The sequence below is a fragment of the Onychomys torridus genome, chromosome 7 (genome assembly GCF_903995425.1).
Source record: "Onychomys torridus chromosome 7, mOncTor1.1, whole genome shotgun sequence".
In the NCBI taxonomy this organism is placed as follows: domain Eukaryota; kingdom Metazoa; phylum Chordata; class Mammalia; order Rodentia; family Cricetidae; genus Onychomys; species Onychomys torridus.
The window spans coordinates 109,326,565-109,349,996 of record NC_050449.1 but is presented as its reverse complement, the minus strand read 5'-3'; the positions used below and the strand labels follow the sequence as shown (position 1 = coordinate 109,349,996).

The 23,432-nt window shown below is 40.5% G+C and overlaps 1 protein-coding gene across 7 annotated transcripts in view; it reads left to right on the top strand.

The window, feature by feature from the left end:
* Window positions 1-23,432, top strand: part of Rbms3 (RNA binding motif single stranded interacting protein 3) — a 1,348,289-nt gene that overhangs the window by 831,980 nt on the left and 492,877 nt on the right. The gene's annotated exons all lie outside the window — the stretch shown is intronic.

Genomic DNA, 23,432 nt, shown 5'->3' with positions numbered 1-23,432 from the left:
TTTCTTCTTTTTCCCCCTAGTTACTGTTCATAGAGGAGTTGTGCTCAAGATAAGTAGCCAGAGATGAACATTATTTGCTTATATATTATAATCCCATATGGGCATGAGTTATGCTGATTCATGGTTATTTTAATTAGACACAAATCAAATTGAATTCCAAATTTACCTAAAGAACAAATAGTTTAGCATTTGTTTAGATTTTTAAAATACACGCGCGCATGCACACACACACACACACACACACACACACACACACATCAACACTGTATATTGCCTATTTACTTTCAGTATTTAGAATTAGAATTGATGGTTGGTGATATAATCTTAGCTAAATTAATATTATGTAGCTTCTTACAGAAGTTGTGGCCACATTTTCCTTGATTTAACTCATGCAACATTTTCCCTGTGATTAATTTAGGTTCCTCTTTCATAGCAATGCCAGGGAGGCCTTGTGGGGAGATGAGCAACAGTGCAGTAGTCACGACACTTTGCTCTGGCTCGGCCGTCTTCAAACAATCAAGTGGATATGCTACTTTTAAAAGATATTTTATTTTTATCTTCTGTGTATGAGATTTTACCTGCATAGGTGTCTGCGTAGCATGTGTGTGCATTGCCTGTAGAGACCGGAAGGAGGGCATCAGATCCTCTAGAACCAGAGTTACTGATGGTTGTGAGCCACCATGTGGGTGCTGGGAACCACAACCTGGATCCCTTGTAAGAGCAGACAGTGCTGTTGGCCACTAAGCCGTCTCTTCAGCCCCTAGCTGTGCTATTGATACCCTGTAAGATGGAGGGCACTTAACAAGGGTCAGCACATGTTGTCTTCTGTCCCTTACCATTCTGAAGCAAGCAAACATGCTCACACTGCTACTACTCATGCGTTCTTCCTTTACTGAACCATAAGGCCACAGCTGCATGGTCAGCTATAGAGATGGACCATGAACTGTGGGCACAGAGAGCGGACTCCGCATCTATGGTGGCATAAGATGGAGTGTAAAGACATGATGAGAACCTTTTGTTTTCTCTTTTTGTTCTACTCTCAGCTGAACAACTGCATAGGAATGTAACGATCAACTAAAAAATTAAGAATGGCGTTATTTATTATCCACCTGTTTAGGATGCCACAAAGACAGATTGTTCTCTTGTAAATTGCCTTCTGCTTCCTGGGCATTGGTGCTTATCATCATGAGAAACACTTATTCAGCTGGTCTCCTCTTCATTTAGCAAATTCTTATTAATTACTCACTATTTTTAAGCCTGTGATAGGTATGAGGTATAAAAAGTGATTGGAGAAGAGATTAAATGTAGGAGGACCTTGGAGAAGGGCTGATGTGTTAACTGCTTGTGATTTTGATGCCAAGCTTCAGACTCCTGTGTTTGGTGTGTCCATCTGCAGCAGTGCCACTACCTATCAGCTTGATTTAGGGGGATCATTTGGTTGCCTAAAGAGTGCATGATTGTTAGTCAAAATATTGGAACTTAGGATGCTGGAAATTGTGGGTAAAGTGCTGTATAGAAGCAGACATGTTCTTTACCCAGAGAGCAGAGCAGTGAGGTGTTAATCTAATCCTAGCCAGCCAAGTGCAGAGTTAGGGAGATGTGTAGGACTGGGATGCTTCCTGCTGAGGAACCCACTGTGGCTGGAGCTGACTGTCCCATGTGTTTCCCTCCTTTATCTCCTAACATAACTCACACTGCACTGCATCCCTCTAACTCATGGAGCTTACATAAGCCAAGTAAGAAGATAGAGTATCATTCTTCTGCCTCATCTATCTTGGATGACAGGATGGTGCCCACTTACCTTCTGCATTACATGGTCAGTTTAGGACTGACAGCCATCCAGGCTACCACATTGTCAAGGTCTTTGAAACCAACAGAATCTGTGGTGATTGTATTTCTCACTGGGCACCTGCCAATCTCATGTAACTTTTGTGAAAACTGACCACAACTTAGTGGAAAGCCATTCTGGCCCTTATTTGGGGTCCCTCGGGTTTCCAACATCTATAAGAAGATGCAGAACAGTCTGCATAGATTGGCAGCTTAAGCCTGAGGGTGGGAAGTAGAAGTGAGGCCTCAGAATGAGACTTTCCAAAACTCACTGAAGTGAGTGAATTAGCAAGTACTATCAGCATGCTAATTTTTGTTAAGAATTATCACAGGTGCCATTTCCTCAGCCCTGCAGGAGGCAGAGTATAGGCCATTCTAATTTATCCTCCAGAAACCCCAATCTCCACCTTTAAAATGTCTAATTTGAATTAGAGGAGAGAAAGTTATTAGCCTGCAAGGGCTTTCATAGGTACTGTTCAAAGCATAGATAACTTACTAAACTAGAAACTATTTACAAATTCAGGACTCTCTCCCTTCCTTTATAATCTCTCTCTCTCTCTCTCTCTCTCTCTCTCTCTCTCTCTCTCTCTCTCTCTCTCTCATGTATAATCATTATATACAGAGATACAGATAAATGATTGATTAATCAACTGACAGATAATAGATGGTAGCTAGATTATAGATGATAGATAATATTTATATATATATAGATGATAGATGAGTATGATGTATGATGGACGATGGTAGATAGTAGATTAATTGATGGATGGTAGATGAATGATAGGTGCTAGATAGATGGTATATGATTCTAGATTGACAGGTATACAATGGAGAGATGATGGATGGGCAGATGATAAGATAAGATATACATTGATGATTATTGACAGATTGGCAGGTAGATACCTACATAAATAGATGACAGCTAAGTATTAGACTGACAGATTTACAGATGATAGATATATAAATAAATAGATGCATAGGTAGGTAGATAGATGATAGATACATAGGTAGAAAGGTAGGTAGATAGACACATAGGTAGATAGGTAGGTATATATATAAATGGAGATAGACAGATAGATACATAGGTAAATAGATAAGTAGATAGATATGCAGATAGATACATGATAGACAGATACAGAGATAGATGATAGATACATAAAGAGATACATAGATACATAGATAGATTTTCTATGCATCTTAGGAGGTGTCAGAGAAGTATTCAGAAGATGGCTTGCTCTCTTTGTGACTGCCAGAGGCTACAGCTGTTGTCAAACATCATAGATCACATGGTTTCATGAGAAAGAAAATATATACACCTTAAAGACTCAGATCAAGGCTGTTTTCTCCGGAAGGCCTTCCAGATTTTTCTCCCTCAGGTTACCCCACCTCTTCCTTGTTTTAGCACATCTGCCTTTGTTCCTCTACAAGCTTTAACCTGTGCACAAGAATCATGGCCAGTCCACACCATTAGTGTTAGATTGCACGGATTCATTCTCATGTCAGTGAACCTGAACTAGTCAGTAAGCATTTCCTGGGTTGGGGTGGGTGTAATTCATGTCTGATTCATCTCCATATTCCAAGGATGAAGACTACAGCACAGAAGGTGCCTGATCTATAGTTACAGTACATGTAAATGGATGTAAATAATGCATTTGACAATAATAAATCTTCATTTGCCATATCTAGCCCCATCTTATTTCTCCAAGGGTGAAGTGTCCACAGTAAGTGATGGTTATACCAGGGGCTTTCAAAAGTCCAAGTGGAAAGTGTGAGTCCCGGGGGTCTTACATTCTAAAAAGCCACTCCACAGTGGAAGTCATGTGACTCAATGCATAACTGTCAAGTGGCAGATTTATTGTTAACTGTGCTGGCCTCTTGGTAAGTTTTGCACATTAGTACTTGAGCAGTACATTTGAATGCCTGTATCTAACCTACAAGTATACATTAAAAGGCAGTACTATAATGCTTAAATCATTTACAATAAATAATTAAGGTATTTCTCCAGAAACGTGGCTTCTATTATATCTGGCCAGTGGATGGTGTCTATCTTTTTGAAAGGTCTGTGGTTTGGGGCCAAAGTCAAGGGGGATATTTAGTCCCTTTGAAACAATTTTCCCCTGTGTGACTGCTCAGCCCTCCCAGCTGGAGGTTTGCAGAAGCACACAATTTGTATTTATGGATTCAGAAGTCTATATGGTGGAAAATCTCTTTAACTGGAATTTTTATATTAAGTTCTTTTTTAAAAAAGCACTTGCCAAAACAGAAAAGACCTCTGCTCTAGGGATTTATTTTTTTCCCCAATGAGTTCATATTATTAAAATTTTCATTTCTCTGCATATTCTTTCAGTGTTGTAATTCTGAGATCACTTGAAAGGTGCCTTACATTTTTGCTCTGTCATCATGGTGTTGTCTTACATCCCACTGTCATTTGGGTCTGGGTCTGTGCGGGTGGGATTGATGCGGGAAGGAAGAGTGGCTGTTATAGTTTGCCAGAGGCCATCTCAACAGCTGTGTAAACGGCCGTTCTGGGAATAGCATGCTGATGACTTCTGGATGTGATTCAGGATCAGCGTGGCTCCACAGTGGGACCTTTCTCACTGCCTGTTGATGCTGCTTTGTGGCCATTCAGGAAGTTGAAACTCAATCGGAAAGGCTCTGGATAACTCCGCTTAATGAACCATAAACCTCAGCGGTCTGGAGAGGAGGCTGCTTCTGAGGCAGTCATTATGCCTATATGTGCACACTGATACCAATTAGACTACGGACATATACCAAGCAGGAGACCCACATGATTGCAGAGGCAGCTGAATCTTGGCACCTGCCGAGGCCCTTGCCCAGAAGCCAGTGATTTCTCCATGAGAAGCGGAGTCCAGCTTCCTGTGCGTCCTGTTTCATCCAGTGCCTTCTTTGTGACCTCCTCAAATACTTTAATTAAAAAAAAAATCAATTTGAATTCACAGAAATAATGGTTGTTTCATGGGTTCTTTTGATTCCATATACAATTTAAATTATGGAGCTGGAGAGGTGGCTCAGTGGATGAGAGCACTTTGTTCTTGCAAAGGACCCAAGTTTGTTTCCCAGCACCCACATAGTAGCTCACAACTGTCTGTAACTCTAGTGCCAGGAAGTCTGATGCTCCTTAGGTACCTGCACACACATGGTGCACATAAAGTTCCACAGGCACACATATTCATAGAAATTTTTAAAAAATTAACAAATTTATATCATAAAAAATTAGATCCCACAACTATGTTTTTTTAAAATCACTTTGAAATAAAATTACTCTTAGTGAAACATCTAAAAACATGAGCAAACACAGTATGTGGGGAGTTCTCCACAGCGATGATGGTATTTTTAAGGGATTGAATACTTGTGAGAGTACTATCACATTGTGCTATTCCTGCACATCAGTTGATTCTAGTCATAATTCAACAGTGTAGCCTGCTGAAGAAAGCAGGACACTGGCTTGTGTGTCAGCCACGGGTCACCTACACTGAACACTCAGCATAATAACAAATTATGTACTAGTTCTGTGCAAACATGGTCAGCCTTGCTTTTTCCTTTAATCTGTGATCTAGGTGATAGTTGGACTGTATATTTTACTCTCTATGGAGTCAGAATATTTGCTTAATTGTTTTAGTATCACTGTGTTCTTTGACGTGAGGTAGGTGCTGGTGAAATTTGGCACATGTCCTCAAGTCTTTTGTTTACATAATGCTGGCATGAACTTAGTCTTTGCAATGTGTATTGCATTTCTACCAGATTACTCTCAATTTGTTTGACCAAAGGTTACAGAGAAATTTTAGGCCAGGTAAAAAATGCATCATTACATTTGTCACTGTGTTCTCACATTCACTAACTAGGCTTTGCTTTTCCTTATATATTTTATAGAAGTCTCCAGATGAGATCAAAATACTTTTTGCTCACATTTATACTACCATAGAATGTCTGTATGTACTAGTAATAATTATGCAAACATGCCAGTTGAAAGCTGTACAAAATCTTCGAGGAGGAGAGGGAAACAAGACTCTCACAGAAAGCTCGAATATACCTTTTAGCTCCTTGACTTTATAAATGCAAAATTTAACTTAAGTTTTATCTGGGGGTGGGAAGTAGGTCGAAACACTTGCTGTGAGAGTCTAGTAACCCAAGTTCAGATCCCCAGAACCCACAGAAAGCTGGATTCAGCAGTTCACATCTGTAACCCTAGTATCCTAAGATGAGATGAGTGGAGATGTGAGAGCCACCTAGACAGTCATAGATGAGCTAAAGAATCCTGGAGGTGTGTAGAACAGTCAGAAAGGCACTCCCTCAAAACAAAGTGGAAGGTGAGAGTGACCCAAAAGTTGTTCTCTGAACACCACAGAACATGTGCATGTACATGCATGCTCACTCTAAACTGTACACACACAAATACACACAAAGTTATATCTAATTCTTGATGCAAAGGTAATTTTCTTCTAGTTCTAATTCTAACAAAAACATATGGACTTTGTGGAAGGATATTCTTCCATGGTGTTCAGAGGAAAACCTCGGGAATCCTTTCCTGGGAATTGTCCATCTGATTTTTGATAGTCTCACTTTTGTTTGGAGCTCACCAAAGTAGACTTGGCTGTCTGGTCCGAGAGCTTCAGGGATCCATCTCTGTCCTGCCAGCTCTGGGATCATGGGTGTACATCACTACTCTTGGCTTTTTCACCTGGGTTCTGGGGTCCAAACTCAGGTCCTCATGCTTACATGACCTTACTTTGTTGACAGAGCCATCTTCTCAGCCCTATACTAACTAGCCTTTAGGCTCAACAAGGGGTGTTCATTGCACAAATGAATGCATTAAAACTGTCTTTCAGCTGAAGTATGTGTAGGAAATTCTCAGTGATCTTGATTCAGGTATGACTCTGAGGTAGTAGGTATGGAATTTTCTAGAAGCTAATGGTGATGTCATTGCTACTACCCTGTAGACCATACTTGGAGCAGCAAGCTCATCAGACATAAGAAATAAGCATATCATTTCTGATACTGGTAGACATATTTAACTTTGCAAAAATACCTAAGATACACTTTTTTTTTCTTTTTTGGTTTTTTGAGACAGGATTTCCCTGTGTAGCTTTGCGCCTTTTCCTGGCGCTCACTTGGTAGCCAAGGCTGGCCTCAAACTCACAGAGATCTGCCTGGCTCTGCCTCCTGAGTGCTGGGATTAAAGCTGTGCACCACCACCACCTGGCATGATACACTCTTAATATGAAGTGTGGAGTCTGAGTTAGGTCATGTTTCTAATCAAATCATTACACAGTGTTGACCCCTGTGTAGGGGACAAAAGTTGAGCCATTTTGAAGAATGTTGCTGACATCTAGGCTTCTTTGTTTCCCCACACTAATGTGATGTAATTTTTATTCAATACAGAAATATATATGACTGTAGACATTACTTTAGCATAAGAAAAGATTCTGTAAGTTGGGTTTTCATTGATTTTTGTGGTTTTTAAGTGAGCATAAGAGTCCGTCAGCAGTCTCCATGCCAAATTGTCCATGTTCTTAAATTTTTTCTATTCCCCAAAAGGAAGGGTGGACCAGCTCTCTTGTGTCCTCTGACTGTTGTGGTTGCAGATCCCCTAGAAGGCTCACGATTAGCTAGAACCTGTGCTTGTTTAGGTAACAGCACACAATAGCCAGATGTCACCTCCGGAAAGACTTGACTTTCAGAGCAGCCATTGCTCGTACAAATACAACATCTGGCTTTGATCTAATCTTCAGTAACTTAAATGGCTCATCCTGATTGCTTGGCAAAGTACAGTAACCTTGTAGAACTCAGTTTGGGGGGGAGGCTTTTCATCTATAAAGTTCCATATAGCTTACATAGTAGTTAAGAAATGACTTGAATTAAGATAGATGTTTATTTTCTCTTCTGGTATTTCTCTTAATGTTAATACCAGAAACAATGGCTTTATTTTCTTGTTAAATATTTATTTAAAATACATCAATACTTGTTTAGAAAGCTTGTTTCATATGAAGCCTGTTTTCTAAGCTAGAAGCATTTCGTCCAGACATAAAGTAAACTGCCTTGAATGGACCAGACTCTTGCAGGGACAGACCTTCTAAGGAACAAGAACTGGGTATCGAGGATGCTTTTTGGATAGCATCATTTTATTGGTAGTTTTGTCTGGTGTATTCAATGATACACACACACTTAAAATTCTCCTTCTAAGCATGGTGAAATATAGAGAGACCATGAGACATGATACCACAAATATTTGCCCACACTAAAACTCAGAGCATAATTGATAATGACTCCATCATCAGTGTTCAGTACTCTCAAACAGGAAGGAGGAGTGGTGATGAGGTGAAGCCATGCTTCTGTTGCCAGGTGACCCTTTATGATGAGAATGTTCACTTAAAAATGTACATATGTTGGGCATGTTACACTCATTCAGTATTTGTGACACTAGAAATACTTCTATAAATTATGTAATGCATGTATTTGTTTAAAGTTTGATATATGTATTTGTGTGGTGTGTGTGTGCATGTACATATGTGGAGACCAGAAAGCAGCAATGGGTGTCTTCCTCTGACTCTCTACCTATGCTTTTGAGGAGAATTTCTCTGAACCTGGGATCACATCTTCTAGGCTAGGTTGGAAGCCAGAAAGACACCATCCTCCCGTCTCTACTCCCTCATAGCTGTGGTCACAGGCATGCATAGAATGCCCAGCTTGTTACCTGGGTTCTGGGTCCAAACTCAATACCTCATGATTATGCAGCAGGTGCTCTTTACCTGAGTCATTTCTCCAGTCCCATGTCTATATAATTTTAAGTAGAATTAAAATATATAAATATAAGACAAAGAGAGTGAATATATTTAACTTGAAGTATAATAATTACAAACAATATACAGTAGTTACACATAAATAAGCTAAAATATGAAACAATTGCATAAAGAACTCCATAAATTTTGATGTTTGTGTGTGCTACATAAAATGATTTTGAAAAGCAATACAATGCACATTTTAAGAGTTTTGAATATCTGTCTGCTTTTCAAATGGAATTTGACAGTAAGTACTTTAAAATACCCAACAGCCATCTCACATGAAATTAGAGTTCTATAGTTTCACAGACACCTCCCAGAAGGTGTGCCTTTCATCCATGTATTCAGTGGATCCTTCCAGCATATTAACAAGTTTGAACAGAGATATTGGTTATTTCTCAGAAAAGGTCCAATCTACTCACTTAGTGACTCCACTGTGGTGGCTTTGGGAAGACCAATACCCATGTATACACAGATATACATAGAAATATTTTCTTTCTGATGATATTGTGCTGAAGAAAAACAAAACAAAACATTATTTCCATAGCTGTAAAAAGTTAGCTCAAAAATGCAACCATTATGAAATACATAGATAGGAATCAACTGAAAATATATTATTTAACTTTAAGTATTCACACAAGCTACAAGCACATGGGTGCATATATGTACATGGGTATGTGTGTGTGTGTGCCCACTCATGTATACACACGTGTGTGGAGGTCAAAGGGAGGTAGTGGATGCTTCCCATCTATTTTTCTCTACCTTATTTTTTGAGACAAGCTATCTCCCTGAACCTGGAGCTCCTGATTAGCTAGACTGGCCTCTGGCATGTCTGTGAGGGTTTGTCTAAATTGCATTCATTGAGATGAGAATTCCCCAGCCCACTGGGGGTGAGACTCTCCCTGGCAGGGACTGTGAACTGTGTAAACGTGGAGAAAGCAAGACAACTACAAGCAAACAAGCGAGCGAGCCACGAGCATGTATCCATTTCTCTCAGCACTTGACTGGGGATGTGATGTGACTAGCTGCTTGATGTCACCTCCTGGACTTCCCCACAGTGATGGACAGGAGTCTGGAATTGTATGGTGAGGGAAGGAAACTCCTTTCTTCCTGAGTTGCTTTCTGTAATGGTATTTTATCACAACAATAAAGTAAAACGAGAACTCCCTGTCCCCAACGAGCAAGGCTGGTGGTTCCTGAGAAATGACACTCAAAGTTGACCTCTGACTTCTTACACAGGGGAGAGATGAGAACATGCACACAGTTCATGCACCCCACATCTAGGTACACATGCACAAATATTGCTAGCTTCTGCCATCATATTGTCATTGTTAGCATGTTTTATTGGAAAATAGCAGGAGACAGGGACATGTACCAACTAGTGTACAGCCTGGTGTATTTTCATAAACTGAACATATCCAGCGGCCAAACCACTGAACAGACATAATTAGCATGCTAACAAACTCTTAGGCCCTTCTAATTGGTGATCGCATACAAAATTAGCTATTAGCTTACCATAATTTATGGAAATTAAGTCATACAAGTCATAGTTTTGTCCATCTTGTTGAACCCTGCTGATGATTCATTTGCAATGCTTCTCTGGATTCCTGTCTTATCATGGTGTGCTTGCTATTTCATAGTTTGCAAAACTCAATATATCTGCTCTGGTTGGTTTTATGTCAACATGATATTTGCTAAATTTTTCTAGGAAGAATTTCAATTGAGACTATATCTCCATCAGATTGTAAAGAGGCAAGTCTGTGGGGTCATCTTAAAGACAGATGTGGAGGGCTCACTGTTGGTGGTGCTACCCCTGGGCAGAAGGTGCTGGATGTTATAAGAAAGCAGGCTAAGCAAGCTATGTGGAACAGCCTAGTAATCATCACTCGTCCATGGACTCTACTTTAGCTCCTGACTCTAGGTTCCTGCCTTGAGTTCTGCCCATGACTTCCCTTCATTATGGACTATAAAATGAAACAGTAAACTGAAACCCTTGTTCAATGCTTTGGTTGGTCATGGTGTTTATCATAGCAATAGTTACCAAAATAAGACAATATTCATCTCATTTTTTATAAACTTTTACTTAGTTTGCAGTTTTATACTTCTGATGAACATCTTATATTTTTTTACTACAAGTCATTAATACAAGGAAAATATGTTTAGCTTCTTTATGTATTTTACATGTTGTGGATATGTTCTCATTCTCTCTTTATTCCTTTCATAAGATTGCCTTAGGTTTCTTAATTTGACCTCGAATTTACTATATAGTTCAGGTGTCATTCAATTCACAGTCCTCCTATCAGCTTTCCAATGCAGAGACTGCAAGGGGAAAACACCTAGTTCTGTTTTCCTAGACTGGCCCTCCTCCTGCTCATTGGGTTCACTTCTTCTGTGCCACTGATGCTACATTATGTTGTATGTAGACTGAATAGTACATTCAAGGAAATCGGTAAATGAATTTAAATAGTTGTTGGGATTAAGCTCTTCTTGTAGCTAGAAATGAGAGAGAGAGAGAGAGAGAGAGAGAGAGAGAGAGAGAGAGAGAGAGAGAAGCTGTATAGACTGTACATGGAGCAAACAACAGAATCACAGTGGACTGAGGAGAAGCAAGAAGAGAAGATGAAAGAGTTTGGGATTGCTAGATTTGCAGTAGATTATAGGATACTCCAAGAAACTAGTAGTCAGATTTGGTTAGACTCAGAGAAGATAGTGGGAACAGAAACCAGAAAGAGAAACTGACCTTAGCATCTCTTCTGACTGAAACCGTATAAATAAGGCAAAGCTTCCTGAAGGACCAGAGAGCTAAGATACTCTTGGAGTCTTCATTGAGATGATGTTGCAACCCAGATGAACAAAGCAATACACACTGTACTCTGTGAATAGTGCCTGTGATAGACAATGAAAGTACTGTTAAGTGAAGGCAGGGAGAAATTAATCAAGAACAATGCAGGTGTCAGTCAGTAGTTAGCTTATATAATCTGCCCCTTCTTTTCTTATTAACACTAGCTATCAAAAGCTGATATTACTGGTCTAGGAGAGACATTATTACATCATTAGATATTGCCTGGGTTCCTATGGGCAGTAAACACTGTATATACCATAAATATACATGATCCATGGGGTTTCTCCTTAAGCATCATGGGATATGATCTGGGCTTGACTACAAAGATTCATAGCCACATGTGTTTCTAGAAAGTAAGAAATCAGAGATTTGGGTTGTGAGAGCAGGGATATTATATCATGAGCATCCCAAGGGGCCTTGTGGTGGAAGTTGGAGCCATGCTACGTTCTATTAAATAAATAGCAGTTGATCAGATGAAAGAGTCTAAGAGAAAAACCTGTTCTTCCTGGTATGGGGGGAAAGGTGGAGTTTGCCTTGCCTTTTCCCTTTGCCCAAACCCTCTCAAGTTGCATAAACTAAATATCTAGGGAGTGTTTTGTCATGCCAAATACCCATGGAATGGAAGGAATGCACCCAGGTGGTATGTGTGCACCTGAGGGCACAGGGAAAAAAATTAAAGCAAATAAAGTACTAGAAGTAGGTGTTCCTGGAACTGAGGTAGCAAGATAGCAGTTTTACAGTGTACTCTCTCTTTTTAAAATTGTGTGTGTGTGTGTGTGTGTGAAAGAAAGAGACAGACAGACAGAGACAGAGACAGACAGGGGAGGGGAGATGTATTGTTTGTGGTTGTTCAGCTGTGGCTGTGGCTGTGTGGATGTGTGCAGCTGTATTTTTGTGTATGTGCCTTGTGTGTATCAGTACTCTCAGAGGCAAGAAGGCAACTGATTTCATAGCATAGGAGTTAAAGGTGTGAACTGTCCAAAATATCCATTTTAAAGCCAAACTCAGGTTCTCTGGAAAAGCAGCAAGCACTCTACTGAGCCCTCTATGCTTTTTCTTGTAACTATACTTCCTAGAATTAAATTATACCGTCACCCTAAAGTTTTCATCAGGCAGTGTGTATCACTCCCAACAACTTCCATTTTTTGGATGAATGACCATGAAAAACCTATGTTTATTCAGAATGCTTCCCAAGCACTCCCTTGTTAAGTCTTTCCAATACATACATCCTACCTGCAAGTTCAAATGTTCTGTGTATAATACAAAAAAAAACCAAACAAACTATGAAGGCGGTCATTTCAGAGAGATGATTGAACTGTATCATCGATTTATACTATGAGGATTTATTTGAATATACATGGAACCTGTACTTCCTGGAGTAGTTCCACAGCTACCCCTTATTTGGGGTGAGGCATAGCAACTTTATCCAACATGCTTCTCAAAATTTAATACCAAAAGACTGATGAATTGAAAATAATGCTCATGTTCTCATCTACTTGAGTGGTGTGTGTACATGTGTGTGTGTGTGTGTGTGTGTGTGCGTGTGTGTGTGTGTGTGTGTGTGTGTGTGTGTGTAAGTACAGACATACATGTGCCACAGCATGCACACATGTGGAGGTCAGAGGACCACTTCTAGTGTTGGTCCCATCTTTCTATTTTGTTGGAAACAGGACTCTCCATCAAGACCTTAGGTAGACCAGCTGACCCTTAAGTTTCTGGAGCTTCTCATCTCAGTCTCCCATATCCCCTCTCTAGGCGTGCTTGTAGTCTATCTACTTGCTAACACATTTGGTTTTTATGTGGGTTCTGGCAATCTAAACTCAGATTGCCAGCCTTGGGCAGCCAGAACTTTTACTCATCTATCCTGACTCTGTTTTACACAATTTTGGAATTAAGGAAATGGGTCTTGATTTCATCTTTTTTGATTCTTACATTATTATCTTTAAGAAAAATAAAAATGAACTCTGTGTGTGGTGTTTTCAATTTTGTCCTTTATGGGTTCTGAATTTTTCAACAAAGCAGTTGCATCATTATGTAACTTAATCACAGAGTTGTGTTTAAAATGTCATGGAGCTCAGAAAGATGCAATAGATACCAGGGTATCTGACACTTATGCATAAATCTCCCTGAGAATGGTGTTGAGTTCTTTGCCTTGGACACTCATTTCAGCAATTCAACTGTGTATCTGCTAGACAGCTTATGGCAGCCACTATATCGTAGATGAATTTCTCTTTGGTATATTTCTTTCCCTCCTCCTCCTTCCTCCTCCTTCCTCTCCCCCTCCCCCTCCTTGACTATTTTGGCTTGTCTTTGTGGACTTAACATATTATGAGCCCAGAAAACATTTTACAGTACAGACTTTGAAACTCTTTCAGAGGGATGGCTTGGTGCTCTGCTGCTCTGGCAGATGGCCAAGTTCTTCTTCTAGAACCTATGTCAGGGGGCTCACAGATGTTTGTACCTCCAGCTCCAGAAGATCAGACAGCTTCTGTGGACATCAGCATTCACATGCACAACCCGCCCCCTTACACACACACACACACACACACACACACACACACACACATACAGATATGCACAAATACATAGGTTCAAAGTTAAAACTAAATCTTAAAAGTGAACCAATAAGCAAAAACCCTTTCTGAGTTTGGTCCTTAGGTGGTGTTAGGCTTCACCCTGTCCTTGAATAAAGTGAAGTTATGTGCTGAGTGTCAGATATGAAGAAGCAATGTGTTTCTATTTGTAAAATAGACATTTGGCTGCTTTGCAACATGGGAAATCAATCTTTATCTGTAAAATAGATGCCTCTCCTTGCCTTCTGACCCCATTGTCAGAACTGAGGGGATTGGTATACTGTATTTACTTTTTTATCCATTCATTCAATGAACATGTGGTGCTTTGTGTAATAAAACATAAGATTTATACTCACTCTACCCTTGAAGTCTTCAATGTCTGGATGAGAAATGACACAACAGAGTACAATATAATAATGGTAAAATATTGTATTTTACTACTAAAACCACAAATTATAATCCAGCAGAATCTCCACCAGAGATGTGTCCACTGTCCCATTGGATTAGGACAGAAGGTACATTACCTACTCAGAAAAGAGAGGACAAGTAGAGAGATGTCAGTTGAGCTACAAGGAAGAACAAAATGTCATGACAGCAGCTATTTTGGAAGAGGCAAAAATGAAGCTTCAGGACTCATGCCAGACTTGAGAGCTACTATTCTGTTAGCAACACAGACCATTTTTGAGAACATATCATGCATGTTAGCAGATAGAACAACACTAGTCAGCATGGTCCATGTGGGGACTATAGGTAAATTCTACCAACTGAATGGCTTTTCAACAGTTCTGTAGGCTGTGGAGTTGAAATCAAGACACTGGCAGATTCGGTCTGCTGAGGTCCTTCTCTCTGATTCATAGACTCACCTCTTCAAGTGGTGATTGGCAAAGCTCTCTGTCTTTTTATGAGGACACTAATGTTGACTAATGCTTTGCCCATAGTCCCTGCTTTTAAGTGCCCAGATAGGTGACTAGGTTTCTAAGTACCAGTTTTGAGAGGTCTATAACAAAAGGGTACATTCTATAGAAATATTCTCCAAGCCCTGGAAATGCTTCCAAATGCTGGGTAACTGGTAAAGTGAATAAAGTTTTATATTGAATGCTGCTTAGCCTGTAGATGATAACATGATTTATAAAATCCAAGAGTTGATGTCTTTCTTAAATTGCTGTATCTGCTGTTTGTGAAACTGTGGTAATGTATGCACAATCCATGTAGAATGTTCAGTGTGCTGGAGTGGGCTGCATGCAGGCCCTAAATTTCCTTGAAGAATTGATTTCCTTAGATGTGAACTCTAGTAATCAGTGGTATGACCAGTTATAATATTCCTGAAGAATTTGGGTCCTATAAGGAATACATAGTTCTTTAGCCTTTTGATTGGACAGAGGACAGACAGACTTTTATGTGGACTTATTCATTGCATGTGAATAAGTGAATGATCAAGGAAATCAAGGAAAGAGAGACAGCTAAATGGAGCCAAATAAAAATACAAGCAACAACACATAGGAGTGATATGAACTTGAGGAGGCAACTTATATATTGGATTTAACTTCTTTTCATATTTCAAAACAATGCAAGTGAGAGCTGAGATTGTTGCTCATGGGTAGAGTAGTTGCCAAGAATGCACTCAGTTCTGGCTTAGTCCCCAGCCTCTCACAAACCCAGCATGGTGGTCCTCAGAGATGGAGGCCAGAGGATCAGAAATTCAAAGTCATCTTTAGTTACATAGCAAGTTTAAGGGCAGCTTGGGCTACATGAGACCCTGTCTCAAAACAAAACAGTGGTGAGATCAACTTACTTGGTATGTGGGAGAATTTCAAATAAAATACCTAATGCAACCTGTCACTGGTCAGGTGCAAAGTCAGCTGTGTGTGTGTGGGGGGGGGTAGGTGGGTGGTTTGGAGATGTCTATCAGTAGACATTTATGCTCTGAAATAGTTGTCTGACACAGAACTAGGGAGATGGCCCAGTGGGCAAAGTGCTTGCAACACAAATGTGAGGTGAATCTGGAGCTCTAGAACCCACATAAAAGCTGTTTGTGATAGCATGCATCTGTAGCCGCCTTGCTCCTACAGAGAGGTGTGTGCCGGGAAGGAGGGCAGAAAAAAGAAATAGGGAGTGGTCTTGCTGGAATCTTGTGAGGTTTATGAGCTTCATGGGCCTTGTAAGTTTTGTTTACTTCCTGAGGCTTACAGACCTTCTCTCTAGGAGGGGATGTTTCAGTTCTGAGGAAATGTTTATACACTGGGCACTGAGGAAACAAGGGCATATCCGAACAATATAGACAATCTTCAGGGAGGCAGAGCATAGACTTCACAGATTCATTCAGCAACTGGAGCCTGGACAAAGAAAAGACCAGAGGCCAGGTGATAGCTGAGGTGAGAGTCTGCTGCTGATGTCTTGGCATGGGCTCTGCAGGCAGACTTGTTGACTGGATTCTGATTTTATAGTTTCTTCCTTGTCAGTCTTACTTAAGTTGCCACTGACTAAGTTCTTCTCCTCATAAAATGAAGATGTGTATCTGATACCTAGGTCATGGGTTCATTGGAATAAAGTTAGGTGGCAAATACTTTAGGATAGATTAGTAGAGACTCTAAAATAGAGACTCATGGATTCCTGAGAGGCATTTAAACTCTTCAAAATCTAAAAGAACACAGTTGTAACTTATAGCACAGAATGGGACTCTGACAGAATGGCCCTGGGGGTATGGTACTGTTTACACTCAGTTGTGCATGAATGAAGGAGAAACTAACAGGCAGTGGGGATCAAGGAATGTCAGGGTTGAGAAGTAGTCAGCCAGCCACAATAACTTTCACGGCTGGTGGACAGGAAAAGAGGAAGTGGAGAACAGAACAGGTATGGGCTAGGGAACTTGAGCAGTGCATGCTGATGGAAGATCAAGAGGCAAAGACACCTGAGAAAGGAGCATGGGAAGTGGCTGAGACTGGAGAACAGACTGAGATGTTAGGTTCATCCAGAAGGAGGTGGAGTGAGTGAAGGGTGAATTTCTCATTGACTCTGCATTTTACAAAGAAATACAATTGTTTGGAAGTGTGTGCTGAGTAAGGAACCTCCACAGGCAATGAGTAGGGAATGGCTGACAACACTGAATGTCAAAAGCATAAACATCTGAGTTGCTTTCACACTGAACACTAACTGCATAGGTAATAAGACATGAGTTAGAGAGGGGTGAGAGCAATGGCAACCTCTTAGACATTGTGCTGAGAGTTTTCACACATACTGTTCATTTGATCTTTATAGCCACTGTGCAGCATAGAGCTCAGCAGTCATATTATATAGATCAAGAAACAGGACTAAGAGGTTGAAAAATTTATCTCAGGTCAGATTGGGATGAGAGGCAAATCCACATTATTTGAATCTAAAGCCTATAGCCTTTCCATATTCACTGAGCAAATATGAAAGTATGCTGAACATGGTAATATCTGGTGTGCTTAGATGGGGAAAAACAAACAAACAATCAAAAGACAAATATCAAACAGATGGCTGATTCCCAGTGCTATTTACATGGATACTTATTTATCACTGCCATTGGTTAAGATATTAGATTCCCCTCATGTGATTATTGACTTTCATTGTCAACTTGGCACAACCTAGAATCACCTGGAAGAGAGTCTCAATGAGGGGTTGTCTTTATTAGTTTAGCCTGTAGGCATGTCTCTGAGGAATTACCTTAATTAAATGAATTGATGTGAGAAGAACCAGTCCACTGTGTGTGGCACCATTCCCTAAGCAAGGAGTGCTCTCCTATGTGAGTGGAGAAAGCAAGCTGAGTATGGGCAAGCAAGGAAGTGAGCAAGCATGCATTCATTTCTCTCTGTTTTGGGCTGTGGATGTGATGTGACCAGCTAACTATCTGAAGGTCCTTTTCTGACTTCCCAACAATGATGGGCTGTAGCCTGGAATTGAAGTTGACATGGACTGCTTTCTCCCTCAGTTGCTTTTTGTCAGGGTAGTTTATCACAGCAGCAGAAATAAAACTGGGGCACCTTTTATACAACCCAGTTCATAACCTAAGGTATCATTTCAGAGTTTACTAAGCATAAGAATTAGCAATCTCATGAAGTTCTTCTGTTTTTAGAAATTGAAAATATCAAGTGAGATGAGGGGAGAGAAGTAGGGTTTGAGGGGAGATGTGCTCAAAGTACAGTGTGTTCCATGAAAATGGCCTTATGTAAACTTCCATTAAAAAAAGAAAAAGTGGCCGGGTGGTGGTGGTGCACCCCTGTAATCCCAGCACTCGGGAGGCAGAGGCAGGTGGATCTCTGTGAGTTCAAGAACAGCCTTGTCTACAGAGCTCGTCCAGGACAGGCTCCAAAGCTACAGAGAAACCCTGTCTCGAAAAACCAAAAAAGAAAAAAGAAAAAAGAAAAAGAGAAAGTGGAGAGATATCTTGGAGCTTGAGAGTGCATAATGCTATTGCAGAGGACTGTAGTTCAGTTTGTTCCCAGCCCCCACATCAGTTAGATCACAGCCATCTTTATGCCAGAGGATCCAAAGCCCTCTTCTGGCCTCTACAGGTACTGCACTTGAATACAGAATACGCGCGTGCGTGTGTACACACACACACACACACACACACACACACACACACAAATGCATGCATGTACACATACTTAAAAATAAAATAAATCTTTTTAAAAATAATAAAATTTAATGAAAATTGAGAATATCCGCTTTGGGATGACTCTGGTTGTGTTGGGTTCACACCTGTTTCTGATTGAAGAACAGGTGGAAATAGTGCATAGTTGATAATTATTATGTTTGCCCGTTTTCTCACTGCATCAGCATCCTAATTCAGTCAAACTGTTAACTGTCCACTCTTATTTTAGGTGAAGGAAGAATGTAACCTAGACACTGTAGTTGGAGTTTTCCTGCCTGGCCCAGTCAGGACAAATCTCTCTCACCCACCAGTCCCATAGTCTCTCAGACCCAACCAAGAAAGCACACAGAAACTTATATTGCTTACAAACTGTATGGCCGTGGCAGGCTTCTTGCTATCTGCTTCTTCTATCTTAAATTAACCCATTTCTGTTAGTCTATACTTTGCCACATGGCTTGTGGCTTACCGGTGTCTTTACATGTTGCTTTTCATGGCGGCGGTAGGCGGTGTCTCTCTCAGCCTTCTACTTCCCAGAATTCTCTTCTCTCTTGTCCCGCCTATACTTCCTGCCTGGCCACTGGCCAATCAGAACTTTATTTACACAGAGCGATATCCACAGCACTTCCCCTTTTCTTTTTTTTTTTTTTTTTTAAGGAAGGTTTTAACTTTTACATAGTACAATTACATATAACAAAACAATTATCAAGCAAGAATTACAGTTACAATATTAAAGAAGATATTGTATCTATCTTATATTTGTGAGTCTAAGGTTTTATATCTAACTTACCTTTTATCATAATTGAGGAAATTATAACTATCTAGTCTTCAACCACATCAAAGACCTCAGAAAGATGTAATATTACCTGAGAACCGGGAGAAGGATGTAAGCATTTTTCGGGAGTCTTGCAGGGTAGACAGAGACAGCTGGCAGCCTGGACAGTCACCTAATGTTCCTTTGTAAAGTTGGGGCATCTGTCTTCAGCCCACAGGGCTAGAGTCTCTTGGTCACTTCTCTCAGTGTCCTGTAGAATGTCTGGCAGTTTCCTCTGCGAAGCAGGAACCTGAAGGACCATTTTGTCAAGCAAAGTTCAGTGGTCACCTTTCTATGGGTCCTGCACGTACAGTCGATCAAGCAGTCCAGGCAAGAATAGTTTCTTGCCAAAATGGCTATTTTTGCCAAGGTGTCTTTAATGCCCATCCTCCTCTCTGAAGTAAATTGGTGTTGCCAGGAGCAGACATGTCTCACTGTCCAGAAAGTCTAAATTTTAAAAATATTTTAAATGCTATATTCTGAAGGTCTTTGAAGTATTTGAAGATTACCTATCTGAAATATCTCTATGTATATCTAGAAGACTTAACTAACATGGCTATGAGTATGATTATCACAGATGATTAATTATTAATCTATTTTTAATTATCCATTACAATTTTAAATGAGCTATACAAACACAATACCTTAAACATGAGTAGAAATATATACATAGTATAACAAAATTAACTTTAAGTTTGTATCAATAGACTAAAATCTATACCAATGTAAAACATTTTAAACAAGTTGTTGATCTTTAGAAGTAAGTTCCTTCCTTAATCTACCCTTTCATCCCATTATATCTATATCGTATCCCCTTTTCTTCTTTAGAAAGAGATCGCATTTATAATCAACCTGCTTTAAAGAAAAATATTGGTTTTTCTCTGTCCCACACCAGAGGGCTCTTCTGATTTGGGACACAAGAATCTCTTAACCTTTTCTTTTAGCAATATGTCTGGGTTTAGAGAAGGAGTGAGCCAATTCCATCTCCAAAGCCAGCTTGATAATTTTGGGAATGTGGGCGTAGTTTCTCTTACTACTTCCTGCTGGAGGGGGGCGCTGTATCTTATGGGGACACAAATAAAATTTTAGGATTATGGAATAGTCCATGAGGGTGAACCTCTGAGCCAGTTGCCTTGAAACCATTCTGGATGTTGGATCATCTGGGCCATGGTGTCATCAGAGACCTTTTAGGTGGTCTTGGCTGATCAAACCTGATGTATCTTACTCTGGAACAAATCCACAGCCTCTGGCTTTCTGTGGAAACAAAAGCAGAGACTCCTTTCCAAAGCAACATATCCTTATATCCAAATTTTAAAGTCAAGGTACCTTTAAAATTTACATATTTGTTTAACTCAACAGCTTTTATGATCAAATCTTTTTCTGTGGTTAAAAATCCCAAAGACAACATAAACCAGATTTTCTGTGTAATATCCATCTTTGTAAGACTGAAGCGCCACTGTGGCTGCTGGCTCCACCCACCTCAGCTTCCCAACATGGTGGTGGTACAGTTTACAGCCAGCTCTGGGTCTGGAGCCATGTGTACCATCAATTATCAGAAGCAGTTCTATCAAAGCAGTGCTTAGCCCAGAAACTTTTTTTTTTTTTTTAAACTAGCAAAGGCTAAATCTACCACACAGCAGAGTAAAGTGCCGCTTGTAGACTCCTCATTCCCGCCACGCTGCAGGTCAGACGCACATGCCAGGAACCCGCCATAGTAGTTCAAACTGGCAGGCTGCCGCTAACTTGAGAGAGACAACTAGGAAGTTCTTTTTAGCTCTGTTTTAGAATCTTTTTTCTCAGGTTTTAGGTGGAAATTCTTGCCAACACGTTGGGCACCATTTGTAGTTGGAGTTTTCCTGCCTGGCCCAGTCAGGACAAATCTCTCTCACCCACCAGTCCCATAGTCTCTCAGACCCAACCAAGAAAGCACACAGAAACTTATATTGCTTACAAACTGTATGGCCGTGGCAGGCTTCTTGCTATCTGCTTCTTCTATCTTAAATTAACCCATTTCTGTTAGTCTATACTTTGCCACATGGCTTGTGGCTTACCGGTGTCTTTACATGTTGCTTTTCATGGCGGCGGTAGGCGGTGTCTCTCTCAGCCTTCTACTTCCCAGAATTCTCTTCTCTCTTGTCCCGCCTATACTTCCTGCCTGGCCACTGGCCAATCAGAACTTTATTTACACAGAGCGATATCCACAGCAAGACACTGCCTGTATTTCTTTGTCTTTCTTCCTAAAGTCATCTGCAAAGGAATGGCAGAACAGCTGAACCTGAGTTGTTAGCTGTCGTTGGGCTAGCTAAATGATTAATAACATTGAATGAAAACTGAAAAAAAAATCATTTTGGGCTGGAGAGCTCAGATGGGAAAGTGCTTACTTACAATGATGAAGACCTGAATTTGATACCCCCAAACCCACATTTAAAAAAAAAAAATGGCCTCATTGTCTCCATTTGTATTCCCAAGGTTGGGGAGCATAGGTTGAGATAAGCATCCCTGGAGCTCATGAACAACCAGACTAATGAGACACCCTGTCACACACATGAAGATGGATGGTACATGAGAAACAAGAGCAGATTGACCTCTGGCTTTGTGTACAAGTACCCATATGTACACATGTGTGCCCTATATAAACATGTACCCCCACACAAAAGTTCCTTGGTCTTCATCATGGACTGTTATTTAAACAAGGGAACAGGTTTTCAGTTTAAAACACAGAACAATAAATACCTTTTAGATGAACTGTAGATCGTGACTTATTTGCCTCTCTGGGCCTTGCTTTTCCTCAGACAGAACTCCAGCCCCTTGACTTCTAGTACATAGCCATCTGCTCCACCTCATGGACCTGATCTTGATGCCATATAGACAAGACGTTTGCTCAGCTAGAACTCCTCTACAAGACTGCTAGTTTGGGAATTCTTTATTCCTTCATCAGATTTTATTTGAATTTTCTTTTGTCATTTGTTAAGGCTATTTTCTCCTATAGCATCAGCATAGACCCTTCTTGAAGCTCAACAGTGCTACTCTTGAGTGGGACTCCTGCCCTGGCAATGAGAAAGTTGTCAGCAGGATCTTGACACTGACCAGCTCATTATTACATGCCCTATGGACAACATTCCTGTTTGTAGGTGTCTACCTTTCCCCTGGAGTCCTGAGGGCTAGGAATGGGAAGTGTTCTGGGCTTCATTCATCTTTGGAGCAGTGGTTCTTAAGAGGACACCATCAGGATAAGACTCCCCAGGAACCTTGTAAGAAATGCAAATTCTATAGTTCTATACAATATCTACTGAGGCAAGGCTTCCCATGACATTTGGGTAGGGCTGTAGTTAGAGTTTTCCTGCCTGGCCCACAGTCAGGACAAATCTCTCTCACCTGCCAGGCCCATAGACGCTCAGACCCAACCAAGTAAACACAGAAACTTATATTGTTTGCAAACTGTATGGCAGTGGCAGGCTTCTTGTTATCTACTTCTTCTATCTTAAATTAACCCATTTCTATTAATCTATACTTTGCCATGTGGCTCATGGCTTACCAGTTGACCTTACATCTTCCTTGTCATGGTGGTGGCTGGCAGTGTCTCTCTGTCCCAGCCTTCCACCTCCCAGAATTCTCTTCTCTCTTGTCCTGCCTATACTTCCTGCCTGGCCACTGGCTGAACAGCATTTTATTTATACAGAGTGATATCCATAGCAAAGTTTGAGGACAAGTTTGTTGTTGTTATGTAGAGTAGGACAAATATGAAGTGCAGAATTATGTTATTGGAGTGGTATGTACTATGTGGTGGTGGTTCTACTGGTAGCATAGAGATAGTGCTTTGTTTGATCGTAACCTAATTGCCTGGAAAATAAACATGTTTTACATTTGTTTGTTGTGTCTAAGAAATATAAAATCAGCTCTGAGACAGTTAGATGGATTGGTGGGTAAAAGTACTGCCTGCCAGATCCAAGGACTTCAGTTTGATGCC